The sequence below is a fragment of the Ricinus communis genome, chromosome 2 (assembly GCF_019578655.1).
Source record: "Ricinus communis isolate WT05 ecotype wild-type chromosome 2, ASM1957865v1, whole genome shotgun sequence".
NCBI classification, from domain to species: domain Eukaryota; kingdom Viridiplantae; phylum Streptophyta; class Magnoliopsida; order Malpighiales; family Euphorbiaceae; genus Ricinus; species Ricinus communis.
Genome location: NC_063257.1, coordinates 13,062,840 through 13,078,884, shown reverse-complemented (window position 1 = coordinate 13,078,884; position 16,045 = coordinate 13,062,840). Strand labels below are relative to the sequence as shown.

Sequence of the window (16,045 nt, the reverse complement as noted above, 5' to 3'; positions counted from 1 at the left end):
CATTGGAATTTTCTAGCAAGGCTTTTAAAGAGGCAGTGTTATGGTGCAAGCTTCTACATAAATAATGTACTCTTCTTTCTTCACTAAGATTTTTTCCCACAAAATTTTTCTTAGTAAGCTTTTAATGAGGCATATTCATTATAATAGACATCCAAGAGAGAGTGTTATGATAATATTAAAATGTTTGGATTATATTGGATGTCTATCATTACGTCTATGGATAGATTTTTGTGGTGTAAATAGAATTATATCTTTCTAACTCTTTACACCTATAAATAGGTATTACAATCAATGGAATGATACACACAATTATTATCTTTTCTATTCTCTTTTCTCTTTTTATTTTCTTTATACTTGTTCTTTAATTATTTTACAACAAAATTGAATTATAGAATTGTTCCAAAAACAAAATTCATTCCATTTGAAATGAATTCTATAATTTCTATGTACCGTATCAATCATAGGAATTTATTTATAATTAAAATAAATTCTTTGATTAATTTCAACCAAACACAGTGGAAAAGAAATTAAATAAGTAACACATTACCTTAAACGAAATTTATCAATTCACTTTAATCGTCATTCATCATCTTCACCAGCATTCATCCCTATCCCAATCACTTGCCATCACCTGAGTTCATCACCATCCCTCCGCACCTGCTACTCACCATCAATCTATAACTCAACTCTGTCTCTTCTCTATTACTGCTACTAACCATCATTACATTGCCAACGTTCATACCAACGCAAGCCATTTATACCAGTCACATTGCCAGCACAATCGTTTACACTAGTCAAATTAGTAGTGGAGGTAGTGGCATTGCAATTACATAATGAATCCATGAAAGAACATAGCACATGAATTATTTAGTACAAAAGGTGCAGTAATTATAGTTTTATTGTTGGATTCTTTCCATCAACAACATAAAAAGGGAAAAATCTCATATATTGAAAATGATTACAATACTTGCTGTTACTAGAGATGCCACCAAGGGAACCAACAAATTCTGAAGTGTCCTTGTAGCGCTGCTTTTGAATTTTGTATTAATAGCTGCAACCAGAAAAAAAGAAAAATATTGTAAATATCATAAAATATTAAAGTACAGTTTCTTAACTTTTTCTTTTTCAAATTTACGATTTTGATTACTTTGTTTTTCGGATACTATAAATTTGAAAAAAAAATTAAAAAATAATATTTTTGAAAAAAATATTTATACTGTAAAATTAATATTTTTAGTTACTTTTAGTATTGTACTAAAACTTTCAGAGCGATGTTTGGTAGCACTATTAATATAACCTAAACAATTTTACTCCATTGTTTATTCAGTTATATTGTACCGAACACATTTATATATTATCATTGGAACTTACTCGAATTGGTGGCACATCCGTCATTAATGGAATCGGTGAGGTTCCGGACGGAGGCCCCGTTGGCGAACCAAAAGTCTCGTTTTACATAAGAGATACAAGTGAGCACATTCTTTGTATGGTCTGCACACCCTTTGCTTCAGTAGTCTCCAATCTCAGCGGTGCTTACATTTAGTACTCCATCAAGTGTTAATACGTCATTAGGCGATGTGCATGCTTTAGAAAACTATGATACCACACCCATCAAATAAAAACAAATTATTTCACTAGCAAAACTAGTACATTGACTAAGCTTTAAGAACCTAGCATAAAAAAAATTAAAAGATGCAAAACAAGATTTATTTAGTATTATCCCAATTAATGCTAATTTACCGTGTGGGAAAAGGGAAACATTATAGTATGTTGAAATTTCCGCAATCTATTTTATATCATTATCATACCATCTGAATTTTATTACGGTTTAATCTAGTTGTAATATGAAGTCATTTTTTAAAAAAAAATAGGTGGCTTAAATCTCGTTGATGAATAGCTTTTTGTTTCTCAGTAGCCAATAAATTAAAGATATTTTCATATTTGTATAGAAGAAATTGGTTAATATAATTAAAGCCCTTGAAATTAAAGATTCTCTTTCATTCTTTCTGTTGGAATCAAAAGAAATAAGGAATGTCCAATTCGTGGTATTATTCTCCACAGATTTTTTATTTTAAAATCGATGCTTCTATAGTTTTACTTTTGCAAATCAATAAATTAATTTATATATATATATATATATATATATATATATATATATATATATATATCATGGAATCGACTCGATTATCAAATTATAGATTATAAGTTCATAATCCTAACCCATTTCCATTTTGGGCGGAACAGGTCTACTAATTCTTTGATTCTAGTTAGTAAGCGGGATCTTGAACTAAGAAATAGAAGCTAAAAAAGGGTATCTTGAGCAATTTCAATAATTAGGTTCATTGATATTCCTGGTATAGTAGATACTATCACACATACAATCATACTCAATTCGATGGAATTGTTTGATCTTAAAGGGGATCTTCTATAATTTCGCACGTGAGGGGTTATTTCTTGGTTTCGTCCGGTCATTAATAATTTGGTTATTTTTAGATAACAGTAGATAGAAACAACGCTCGTAAGAAGTCCTATTAAAACCAAGAAATATAGGTCTGCATGCCATCCACACCAGAATAAATAGAGTTTTCCATATATATATATATATATTCATCTTTTTATAATAACATTGAAAAGGATTTTTCTTCAGTCCTAAATATTAGAAGAGGAATTTTCCTTTTAAATGAAGAAAAAGAGTAATAGAGAAGAAGAAAAAGAAATACATTACATTTTGCATGCATTGCCAGGCACTTAACCACTGCCAAAATGGACTCAGATTCACATTCTTTAGCGGGTCTGACCAGAACATAAAATATAAAGAGAAAAAGAATAATTGTTACAACGAAATAAATAAATATATATATAGAAAGGTAAAAAGAAAAAAATACCATACCATATATATATGTATTATTTTGGGCTTCAGTACAACAGAGAAGAAGAACAATTCCCATAGAAAATAAGAGCAACTTCAATCTAAAATTTTCCATTCTTGATCAGAATAACCAAGAAAATTGTGATAAAATAATGAGAGATGGACTAGAAATGCATATATAAACATAAATAGCAAAAGATTTACTAGAAATGATACACCTAGAACTTGGGATTATCATCTGGAGTATATGCTTTGGATATATAATAATTTATAAATCAATAAATGATGATATCAAGAAATATAAGCCAAAGTATGCTTCAGAGGACAAGTTTAAATAAACTGCTTTGGACTTGGGTGTCGAGAATTATGAGGTGGAATTGGTTGGTTTATTCTTGTTGAATTTGAGTTTATTTGGATGGCAGAAAAGTGGAGAGGTGAAAGAAAAAGTGAGAATAGGTATTAATTTTTATTTCATTTATTAATGTGTCATATTATTATTATTTTAGCGATAGAAATTAAATAATATATAGTGCTAAATGCCATTTTATCATTAAAATAAAAAAAATAATAGACACCAACAATAATAAGACGTTGTCAATTTAGATTTAATTGGACTTTTTCAAAAAGTAAAAGGCCAAATTGAGACAAAATGAAGCATTGGGGCTTAATTGTCTTTCCCCAAATTGTATAAAGGGCCTCTTTGACCTTTTGCCCCAAAAATTATAGCTGAAATCAAACCTATAATCTTCTATTTCATAGCTCTCGTATAAAAAGCAATCACAACTTAATTAACCTGACAGAAAATCGTTTAGTTAAACCATGTCCATGCACAACCTGAGATACAGAGACAGATTGGGCAAACAATCAACTAATTCTACTGGGAGCCCAAGTTGAAATGATGATCAATCAACCGAAACCAATACTGCTTTATCTGAAACAGGATTAACAGAACCATAGCTCAGGACTTGCGGAATAGAATAAACATCAGGAGTAAAATTTAAGGTAGAGGCTGCAGAACATGTCCCATAATTTTCAGCAGCACATCTCAGCTTTAGAAGCCTCATATACCAACACATTTTATACCGCTAGCATAGCAACATAGCTCTAGAAGATCGTCCAGAACCACACAACCGATAAAACAAGATCAGAAAAGACTAGCAAAATGATACCACACGAAATTAAACAAGGCAGCTCAGCAAATGCCAATTTCTATTTTTACATCAAGGTGAATGTTATGATGCAAATTCTGGCAAATGTATGAAATTGCTGACAAGCTTCTACTGGGACCCAACTTTCATCAATCTTCACTAAGGCAGCCCCAAAACTACTCAACATAACTGACATGGGATAAGACAACTGACAATTTACAGAATCATTAAAAATCATTCTTGGCCTCAAGATAAGATTGGGCAAGTGATGAATTCAGCTAGAGATTCATGGCAATAACAGCAGAAGTTGCAACAGTTGCCATACAACACTTTGTAAATCAACATCACAAAATTAGAATACAGGCACTAATAAGGCCTCAGAGGTATACGTCTCAGTCATGAATTAGACAATCTGACAATGTAGGCAAATCATTACTCATCATTGGCCGCATTACCATACTTGCAAATGGTCATCTAGAAATTATCTAGAAGAATCGGACTATGGAAAGATGTTTTTTTTTCTATTTAATTTTTTTACATTGCATAAAATCAATGTCATTAAATCATCAAAGAATCTTTTACTTCATGGTCAGTACAATACCCTAAATTCAGCTAGAGATTCATGGCAATAACAGCAGAAATTGCAACAGTTGCCGTACAACACTTTGTAAATCAACATCACAAAATTAGAATAAAGGTACTGATAAGGCCTCAGAGGTATATGTCTCAGTCATGAATTAGACAATCTGACAATGTAGGCAAATCATTACTCATCATTGGCCGCATTACCATACTTACAAATGGTCATCTAGAAATTATCTAGAAGAATCGGACTATGGAAAGATGTTTTTTCTCTATTTAATTTTTTTACATTGCATAAAATCAATGTCATTAAATCATCAAAGAATCTTTTACTTCATGGTCAGTACAATACCCTAAATGTAAAGAACAGTAAAAAAAACGTGGTTATTATATCACAATATCTCAAGCCTTATTCAAGACTGCTATTTATGAAGCAAGAATGCTATAATGCATATTGCAAAAGAAGAAATGAGAAAGATTTAGGAATTTATGCACTGTCACCTTCTCGAATTGAAGATAAAAGAGATGGTTCTCCTTCAACAGTATAATGTCTGGACTTTTACAACTAAGGCAAATGACATACTCATCTGAAAAGTAGAAAAAGAAAATGCTCAGCAATCATCCACCTATACAATTTTTATTATGAAGTAAATCAGTTGAAAAGGAAGAGGTACTTGCTGATATAACGATGTAAAATCCCCCCAAGACTTTTAGGAGTAAATCTGCCCTTCACAACTAACCTTTGCTGTCCATCAAGTGATCCACTTGTTCCCTCTCAGCCAGAAAGAAGGCCATGACATGGTCCGGTTGCCGATGCATTCTGATCTATAATGCAAATTCTTACCATCCAAATCTTCTCCAGCATCCACCTTCTCTTCATTCAAAATACTGGCTTCTACCTAAAATATCACATCAAGATATCACATATTAAATGCTGCTGAGGATATAAATATGCATAAATAGAATATTATGTCAACAGAGAGTTGCGAGGGTTCAGTTTAGCTGCGGCAGCGTTATAAACTGCGGCAGCGCTATCTTTGCTAAAACAGAGAGTTGCGAGGGTTTTGCTTACTTGTGCTAGGGTTCAGTTTTTGCTCTTTCAATTTTGGGCTATTTGTAGGGATTAGGCCACATAGTGCAAATATCGATAATGGGCCCAAATTATCTAAACACATCCTTTTCAGAAATTATTTTCTCATAATTAAAGAAATTAACATTTATAAAGTCAATTATACGCTAATTTATGTTAATTTCTATTCAATAAAAATAATAATATTGAAGGAAACCTATATCTTTTAGATTAAATTAATTATAAAAATAAATTTTTACGATTAAATTTTTATTAAAACATTAAAATTAGATCTCTATATTGATTAGTCTCTAAGAGAAATTTAAGAGAATTCTTTTTTTCCTTTTATATATTTTTTAAAAATTGATAGGTCCGTATCGTATCATATCATAATCATACATATGTAAAAGTGCAAAGAAGGAAGACGACGGATAAATTTACTAAAAAAACCTTATAATTAAATATGTTAAGTTAAATTTCTTTAGTATTTAGTTTAGCCTTTATAACTTTGTACAAACCTTGTTAACTTTTTATTTAATGAATGGTTTCTTTATCATCGTGTCTTTATTAGTTTTAATTATTTTTACTGGTTAACCATTATATTACTTTAGTAATAATAACTATTACAAAAATATTTAGATTCAATGTATTAGAGACATCATCTTTGCTTCGATCTATGTTGGTATAAAAAACTTTAGTTGCATCATTAGCTTAAGTAATTAAAGAAAAAGGAACATTACTGTCTCATTCATTAGATCTATACTTAAGGTTAAAACAGAGGTTTTACTAAGTAATTAGTTATACTAAATACTATTTTTATCATATAGTTTATTTAAATCGTATCATGTATATCTATTTTATTAGTTTATTTTATTTATTTTATGAGCTTCATATTCTCTCAAAATATTGATTTAGAGTATTTAGATTTATTTCTAGTGTTTTTATGTTGATAATTAGTCTATATAATAAGTGACCTCATAGTTCATTGAGAGATTAATTTCAAGGCGAATTTACTGTTTTACTATAAGAATGATTCGTACTCTTGTGAATATTAAGTTTGACACATCATATTTTTTGTGTCGTTGCTGGAGAACTGTGTATAAAATTTATTATATTAATTAATTTTCAAGTTTTATTTTGTGTTTTATATTATGTTTATGTTTTTATATTTTATTTTTAAAAATAAAAAGTTTTATTATGACTCTGAATGAAAACGCAAAAATATGTAGACATAAAAGAAAGTTATTTATAGATACTAAGCGTTGCAAGAACATCGAAATAATCAAAGATATTCAACGACAGTCATCAACTATTAGGACATCAACTAATCAAGAATTGGTAAACGTGGATCAGTTATCCACAAGAAAAAAAAATTATATCGCAGTCTGATTAACATCAAAATCTAGATAAACTATTAACTTAAACTTTCTTTTTATTGCATATTCTATCATTAAAAATATATTTTTATATTATTTATTATTTTCACATAATTCAAAATTTGAACGAACTATGAGAGCTGAAAGAAGAAGAATTCTAAATGAAAAATGAATAACCGGAGATTCCTTGCAAGGTATGTATATAATATTTTTTATTTTTATCATTAATTTTATGCTACAATTTATTAATACCACTTAAGTTATTTTAAATTAAATAAAAATTGCACGATTAGTGAGAGTTAAAAGAAGAAAAATACTGGATGAGAAAAGAAAACAGAATCAAACTACTACTACGGGTATGTTTATTATTATTGTAATTTCAAATCTTAACTGTAATTAGTATTAATTAAATTTTCTATTGAATTATTATAATAATATTAATATTAATGAATTTTACCAATCAAATCGTAATGTAGGTACTTGTTTGATATTTGTTGTTTTTATTATACATACTACAATATAATAGTATTAAATGCAAAAATCAAAGGGACTTCATAAGGGTTGGCTTCGGAAAGGTATGATAAAAGGAAAAATTAAAGTGTTTCACAATCAAGACAAAAAGTTATTTACTAGGATGATAACTATGCCACATAACCACAAAACGCACTATAAAAACTTTGAGATTTATCCCCACATCTTATTTAGCACTAAAAATTTTGGAGAAATAACATGTAACAATTCAATTTAACATATTTGATAAACACTTCTCCAATTATCCTCTATCATGAAAGGAATAAATATCAACATTTTCTTCTCTTTTTTTCAATATTTTCTTCTTTTTTTTTTTGTTTTTTTATATTTTTTCGAATTTCTTTCCATCACTACTTTTTTTTCTTTTTTTCTGTTTCTTTTTATACCATGCAACACTTTCCCTCTTGTCTTGACAAGGGTAGAAAAATAGAGGTAACAAACGAAAGGTCTTGCACTAAAGAATATGTGTTAAAAAAATAAGAAAAAGAATGAAAAATTGGTTCAAAGTGGCTAACTAAAAGGAAAATCAACAAGATAGGTCTTTAAGAGTCTAAGAATTGGTTAATCCTAATTGCCTTTATCATATTAAAGCATCAATCCAAAAATATGGTGTCAATTTACATTCACAAGTAAGTTCTAGAATAAACACATTAAGTTTGATAACACTCAACAAAAATAATTAGAGCAAAATATAACGAACTGCTCTCAGTTTTAGGCTAAAAAGCTCACTTGAATGTTCAAATTTGCATCAAGTCTTGTGCATTTTTCAATCAACAAACCAATAAGATACCATCAAATAATTTCAAAGAAACATTAATCATGTTTATCCCTTTCATGCATTAAAACTCAAACAAAAAATATATCTCTAACTTACATGGTATTCTAAGTTATAAAAAAAAAAACTCAAGGTTGCAAAAAAAAAATTAGCATATATAAATTAAAGCACATATAATTTTAAGCATAAAAAGAACACAATTTTCAAAAAGAAAAGGAAATCATATAATTAACAAATTCCTCCCCCACACCTAAACTATACATTGTCCTCAATGTATCAAAAAGAAAATGGCTCACAAAAGAAATAAAAAGAAATATGAAACTCCCTTACTTTACGAGCAACTCGGACTAAGTAATCTATGGTGATGGTGGGCAAAGAGGTAGAACTCCCTAATGCTCTATCAAGGTGTCCAAATTTTTCTCTATCTTTGAAATTTTATGTTCCACCTTTTCCAAACGAGCTTTAAAATCCAGTTCAATTGAATCATCAAAGGCATGAAAAAAAGGTAGCGGGAAAAAGAGTAGAAAATAATCATAATAAAACATTTTTTTGGTTTTTTATTTTTTTATCATAAATAAAATATCCTAAGAAAATAAAGTAAAGAAGTCAAATTTTTAAGGGCTATTGCTAAAAAAAATCAGAAGGTAGTTTTAGATAAGGCGCGGTCATGACTTATAAAAAATGATTGTCTGAAAAAAAATTGGTTGATGCATCTCGGAGAGCTGTAAAAGGAATAGTCACGCCTTATCAAAATTAATCTCCTGCTCAAAAATTGAACTTCTTCATTAGAAAAAACTAAAAACTAAAAACAAAATAAATTAAGTGAAAGAAAATAAAAAGTATAAATAAAAATAAAGAAAGCATTTGGGTTGCCTCCTAATAGCGCAATTGTTTAATGTCGTTTTGCTCGACGGAATGACGAAACATTTTAGTCATCCAAATAAGTAGGGTAATCCAAAGGAAAACTAATGAGACATGGAGAAATTTCACCCTCTTGGAAGATTTTTAATCTATGACCATTCACTTTGAAAATTTTATCTGAATCCAAGCTTTTAATTTCCACTGCACCATAGGGAAACACATTAGTAATAACAAATGGACTGAACCATCAAGAACGAAACTTATCAGGCATAAGCTTCAATTGAGAATTATATAACAACACTTTTTGACCAATCTCAAATTATTTCCTAATAAGTATGTTATCATAGAATAACTTGGATTTCTCTTCGTAAATTCTCGAATTCTCATAAGCATCCAATCGCAACTCCTCCAATTCTTGCAATTGCAGTAGCCTTGACATCCCAACTTTGTCTATGTCCATATTGCACCGCCGAACTGTCCAATAGGCTTTTAACTACAATTTTGGTGCTTGCACAATTGAAGGTAACATCTTGTTATTAGTATTAGAAATTTCAGCATTGGAATTTATTGGTTCAGGTAATGTTGCTGAAAATATTTTTTCTACACCAATCTCATAACCAATTTCTTCTAAATTGGATTGTGCATCTAATCTTGTTCATCACTAATACTTTCTTTTACAAATACATCATGTACAATTGAATCAATCATATCAATATGACAAAGAGAATGTACATCATTAGAATATTTCACTGCATCAAAAATATTAAATTTAACAATCTCTCCATCAAACTCTACGGAGAGAGTACCCTCATCTACATTAATCTTTGTCTTAGTTGTTTTCATGAATGGTCGTCCTAACAAAATCGAAGCTGATTTTGATGAGGAATTACTATCCATTTTCAGAATGTAAAAGTCAACAGGAAATATGAGCTCATTAACCTGCACCAAAATATCTTTAACAACTCCAAGGGAATGAATATAAGAACGATCAGCTAATTGAATCACTACACCAATCTTTTACAAGTTATTTAATTTCAACTCTTGATAAATAGAAAATGACATGACATTAATAGAAGCTCCTAAATCTAACATGACATGCTCAATTTTTTTATTACCAATAACACAAGGTAATGAAAATATACTTGGATCCTTGCATTTTTCTGGCATATTCTTTTGTAAGATAGCCGACACATTTTTTACTTACCATCACTTTCTCCTTTTCCTTCATCATCATTTTGTTTGTGCACAATTCCTTCAAGAACTTTGCATATTTAGGAATTTGCTTAATAGCATCCAATAATGGGATATTTATTTCCACCTTCCTAAATGTATCCAAGATCTTCTTTTCTTACTCATCTTCTTTTGGCTTAGCTAATCTGCTAGGAAAATAGGTAATGGAGTGTGGGATAAAAGAGATAGAGGATGACCGAATTTTATCCCATGTGATGCTTTAGAGGAAGCTTTTTCTTCCTTTTCCTTGCTCAGTTCACTTTTCTTAAGTGGAACTGATCCTGAAGGAATCTCCTTTCCACTTCTTAGTGCAATTGCATTAACATTCTCCTTTGGATTTACCTCCAGTTGTGAAGGTAGTTTTCAAGAATTTTAAGCCTCTAATTTACTAACCGACATAGCTAATTGAGTAATTTGATTGCCTAAATTTTGAATGCTTGACCTTGTTTTCTATTGAAGTTGAAGAGTACTGTTAGCAAGATTTTTAACAATATCTTCCAAAGACATACCTGAATTTGAAGCTTGAGGTTTTTGGGAAACTTGAGGTGGTCTAATGAAGTTATGGGAATGATACTTTTACTATCCTTCTTGGTTTCCATAGCTCAAATTCAGGTGATTTCTCCATCCATGATTATATTTTAGAATAGGGATCATACTTCCTTTGAGGTTGACCAGTAAACCCGCCTAAAGCATTAGCCTATTGTATCAAGTCTTATTGCAATATAGGGTACATATCAGTGGGATGTCCTTGAACTTAGCATATTCCATAAACTTTTGTTATGTGCAATTGCCCTACAGCCATTTGACGAACCAAAGTAGTTAAATCAGAAATTTGATTTTCAAGATTTTTAGTGCTTACCTCATTAACTCGCCTAATAGCTCCATTATCTCTTATACCAAATTGCTGAGAATTTTCAGCCATTTTTGAAAACAATTTGCTTGGCTTCTTCAGGTATGATATGGACATGGCCAAGCTTAAAGATGGACTTGATGGAGAGGACAACAAGAAAACCAAAGATAAAGCTAAGGATCCATTGAGCATGCTACAAGGCCCAATTACAAGGTCAAGATCCAAGAAGCTACAAGAAGCCTTAATTGGCTATATGCAAGATTGAGCTAGTCAAAGAAGCTCAATTGGTCATGCTAGGATAGGCCCAAGTAAAGACACATCTGAATGGGCTTTATTTAATATTTTGCAAGTCCAAATACATGAAGACTAATGTGGGCTAATATTTGGGCTGAAATCTCTTATTTAAGTTCAGAATAATGTTATTGCCTATTTTTCTTATGTGGCAGCTAGGGTTAATAGTTTTACTAGGGTTTCTTATGTAAGGTGGCTATAAAAACGCCCCTTAAGGTGTGTTTTAAGGAAATCCGAATTTTGATTAAATTATAGTAGTTGTTTCCTTTGCATATTTGCTTGAATTCTTGAATTCTTGTTGAATGCATAAACCACTTATCAAGGAATTGATCTATCCTTGTGGCGTGTTAAGGGTTAGGGTTTAAAGAACTTAGTTTTCTTTAGGTTCTGATCTTGATTAACCATACCTTGCAATCTGATTTAAGCGGTTCTTGGGTTTTGAAACTCAATTTGTTCTTGGGTTTCTAAGATAGTAATTCACGGGTTCATAATCATTAGGGTTCATGGTTCTAATCCTTGGAGGTTCTTAACATTTGGTATCAGAGCTTTGGCTCTTAAATCAGGCTATTTATCCCTTTTCTTTAAGTTATTGTTTGTTTTCCTTGAGTTCTTGATATTGTTCTTGAAGTATTCTTGGTATTCTTGAAACCTACATTGTTTAGTTCTTGATTCTGATTAAAAAAAAAACGAAACAAGAAAAAAATCAGATCTGAATTAGCAAAAAAAAAAGGAATAGGTCTGATTGGTTTGATTGTCTTCGTTAGTGGAAAAACGTGTTTGGTGTTGAAATCATTGTCCTTAGGGTGATTATATAGATATTAGGGTTGTTAAAAGGTTCCTATTACAGCTGGTCTTAAAGGTTTCCTAAAATTAAGAGGAAATTAGGGAGATTTTCACAATCCTACACAAATAAGGATTAGGTGGCTATTTGGGAAGATTCAAAGGGACATTAAATTCCAATGACCTGAGCCCTGTACATACCATCTTATTTGAATTAATTCAACTCTAAATTTGTTTTTGTCCTTCATTTATTCTCCTCTTTGTGTGTCTTTTGAGTTTGGGCAGATTTGACACACATTTAAAGCATAAAGAGGTAACCTCCTTTCTTGATCAACCTTCCTTATGATTTTTGCTTCCTAAATCTGTTCCTTACATGTCTTATACATCAAATTGAAGTTTTAATTCGTTCTTGAGCTTTAAAATCTTGTTTCCAATGCTGTTTGGTTAGAAATTTCCATTCGGATTGAAACTTGATTGCTTGGTTCTTAAACTTAATTTCTTATTTCTTTCACCTTATTTTCATTCCTTTTACATGCCCATTGCTTCTTTTTGAGTTTTTCATTGTTCTTGATTCATTAAACACTTGTTTTTATTACTGTTCCTTCTTTTCCTATTTCAAGCTGAACTGCATCTTTCTTGTTTCTTACATCTAGATTGTTTCTTCATATGTCATTTGTATCCGTTTGAAGTTTTCGCTTGTTTATAGTCCTAATTTTATTGAAAGCATGACTATTTGTTTAATTTTCTTGACTTTTGCATTTTGCCTCAACTAAGCTTTTTATATCATAATTCTCGGTGCATTGCAAGCATAGTGAAATAACTTGATGTGTGGTTATTGATTCACATAAGAATCCTTGAAAACAAGCTGAGTGGTGTGAGTTTTCAGCCTTGTGTGATCATTCTTGATTGTGCGAAACACGAGTGACCATCCCCATTAATTGAGAGTAAACACGTGAGGGAGTGTTGGTGAGGTCCTTAATTTCCTTCGATTTTTTTATTTCATACTAACTTTTATTGCAGCATGTCAAGTCGTTCTAGTAGAGGTAATAATGTGCCAACTACCGGCATACCCGCAGCACAAATGCATGAAAATGAGAGGGTGCAACGAAGCATAAGAAATATGAATGAGCAAATGGAGAGGTTGCAACTTGACATGGCAGCCCAACGAAGGGAAATGGCAACCAATCAACAAGCCATTATAAACCAAATTAATGCACTTTCCCTAGGTCTAGGAAATAGGCTTAATGAAGGGGGGGTGTGCAAGGTAATCATAGGCAGCCAATTGGGGCGAATGAGGATGACTTTGATGAGGGTTTTGAGGAGTATGATAATGCAGCCTATGGTGGGGTTGGTAGAGGCCTGGGTAGAGGAGCTAGGAGATATCAAAATCTTGGTAGAGGTAGAGGACACTTTGGTGGTGAGTTTGGTGGTTATGGGAACTATGATGACGTTGATAGAAACTTGGGTAGTATCAAACTTAGGATTCCTACCTTCTTGGGGAAAACTGATCCGGAGGCATATTTGGAGTGGGAAAAGCGAGTTGACCTTATCTTTGATTGCTATAACTTTTCAGAGGAGAAAAAGGTGAAATTGGTGGTTACCCAATTTAGTGACTATGCTATAGTTTGGTATGATCAGTTGGTGGTTAGTAGGAGGAGGAACATGGAAGAGCCTATTGGTAGTTGGATTGCACTCAAAACTATCATGAGAAGGCATTTTGTACCCAGACATTACCATAGGGAGTTACATCAAAGACTCCAATCTTTGCGGCAAGGTACAAGGAGTGTTGAGGATTATTATAAAGAGATGGAAATGCTCATGACTAGGGCTGATTTGGATGAGGATAGAGAAGCTACCATGGCACGATTCATTGGTAGGCTTAATAAGGAGATTGTTGATAGGGTAGAGTTGCAACATTATGTGGAGCTTGAGGAGTTAGTTCACCTTGAAATTAAGGTGGAAAAGCAACTAAAACCTAGAGGGACAACAAGGTTTGAATATAAGGGCACTTCGAGTGGGAGGCCACATTGGTCTAATTCTTGGAAATGAGGTAAGAAAGGTGATGATAAGGTTATTCCCAATGACAACAAAGGGAAAAGCATTTCAGGCAACAAAGACACATCTAAACCCGAAATTAACAAAAAAAAGAATAGAGACATCAAGTGTTTCAAATGCTTGGGGCGTGGCCATATTGCTTCACAATGTCCAAACAAGCGGGCAATGGTGGCTAGAGACCATGGGGAGATTGAAACAGCAAGTGAAGAGAGTGATAATAATAATGAGATACCACAATTGGAAGACGGCAGTGATGATTGTATTGAGGGTCCTATGGGAGGTGAGCTCTTGGTGGCTAGGCGCACACTAAGTGTTCAAATGAAGGAAGATGATACCTTGGAGCAGCAAAGAGACACCATTTTCCACACAAGATGCCATGTACAAGATAAGACTTGTCTTGTTATTATTGATGGTGGTAGTTGTACAAATGTTGCTAGCACTTTAATGGTTGAAAAATTGGGTTTAAATCTAATTCCACATCCTAGACCTTATAAATTATTATGGTTAAATAATTGTGGTGAGATCAAAGTGAATAAGCAAGTTGTTGTACCTTTCACAATTGGTAGATATTCAGATGAGGCGCTATGTGATGTAGTGCCAATGCATGCTGGCTATATCTTGTTAGGGAGGCCATGGGAATTTGATACAAGGGCCTTCCATGATGGCTTTCTAAATAGGTACTCATTTGTGAAGGATGGGAGAAAAGTTACTTTGACACCTCTTTCTCCTAAGGAAGTGTATGATGACCAATGTAAGTTGGAAAGAGAGAGGCGTGAGGCTGAAAATAATAAAAAGGAGCATAAAAACCTAAAGGGTGAGATTCAGCCTAAAGAGAAAACAAAGGCAAAGGGTAGTTTTTTAGCTAGGGAAAGTAAAGTTAGGCATGCATTTCATTCAAGTCGGATGTTATTTGTTGTTACTTATAAAGATGTATATTTGAACACTACTGAACTTGATCTTTCCTTGCCGAGTGTGTTTGCTAATCTTTTGCAGGAATTTGCTGATGTCTTTCCCGAGGAAATGCCAAGTGGATTACCTCCTCAAAAAGGGATAGAACATCAAATAGACTTCATACCCGGGGCTTCCATACCAAATAGACCAGCCTATAGAAGTAATCCAGAGGAGACAAAGGAGCTTCAAAGGCAAGTGGAAGAACTAATGTCAAAGGGGTATGTGCGTGAGTGCTTAAGTCCTTGTGCGGTTCCAGTGATTTTGGTTCCAAAGAAGGATGGCACATGGAGAATGTGTGTGGACTGCCGTGCAATCAATAAAATAACGATAAAGTATCGTCATCACATTCCTAGGTTAGATGATATGCTTGATGAGTTGCATGGTGCATGTTTGTTTACTAAGATTGATTTACGTTCTGGTTATTATCAAATTTGCATGAAAACTGGTGATGAGTGGAAAACAGCTTTTAAGACTAAATATGGTCTATATGAGTGGTTAGTTGTGCCGTTTGGGCTTACAAATGCACCTAGTACTTTTATGAGGTTGGTGAACCATGTCTTGCGTGAGTGTCTTGGTAAATTTATGGTTGTGTATTTTGATGATATCTTAGTTTATTCCAAGTCCATTGATGATCATATCATGCATGTGCGTAGGGTTCTAGACATTCTTAGGGTAGA

At 32.2% G+C, this 16,045-nt stretch overlaps 1 long non-coding RNA gene and 2 other non-coding genes across 3 annotated transcripts; all 3 read right to left on the bottom strand.

Moving 5' to 3' along the window:
• Positions 1-447: 447 nt before the first annotated feature.
• Positions 448-5,702, bottom strand: LOC8282015. The gene is made up of 5 exons (XR_007214895.1): positions 5,340-5,702; positions 2,891-5,186; positions 2,726-2,793; positions 1,372-1,594; positions 448-1,051 (listed from the first exon to the last, which is right to left on the bottom strand). It is a non-coding gene; the product is annotated as an uncharacterized LOC8282015 (long non-coding RNA).
• On the bottom strand, positions 4,388-4,468 carry LOC112535580. The gene has a single exon (XR_003079676.1). It is a non-coding gene; the product is annotated as a small nucleolar RNA SNORD34 (small nucleolar RNA).
• On the bottom strand, positions 4,722-4,802 carry LOC112535579. The gene has a single exon (XR_003079675.2). It is a non-coding gene; the product is annotated as a small nucleolar RNA SNORD34 (small nucleolar RNA).
• Positions 5,703-16,045: the final 10,343 nt, after the last annotated feature.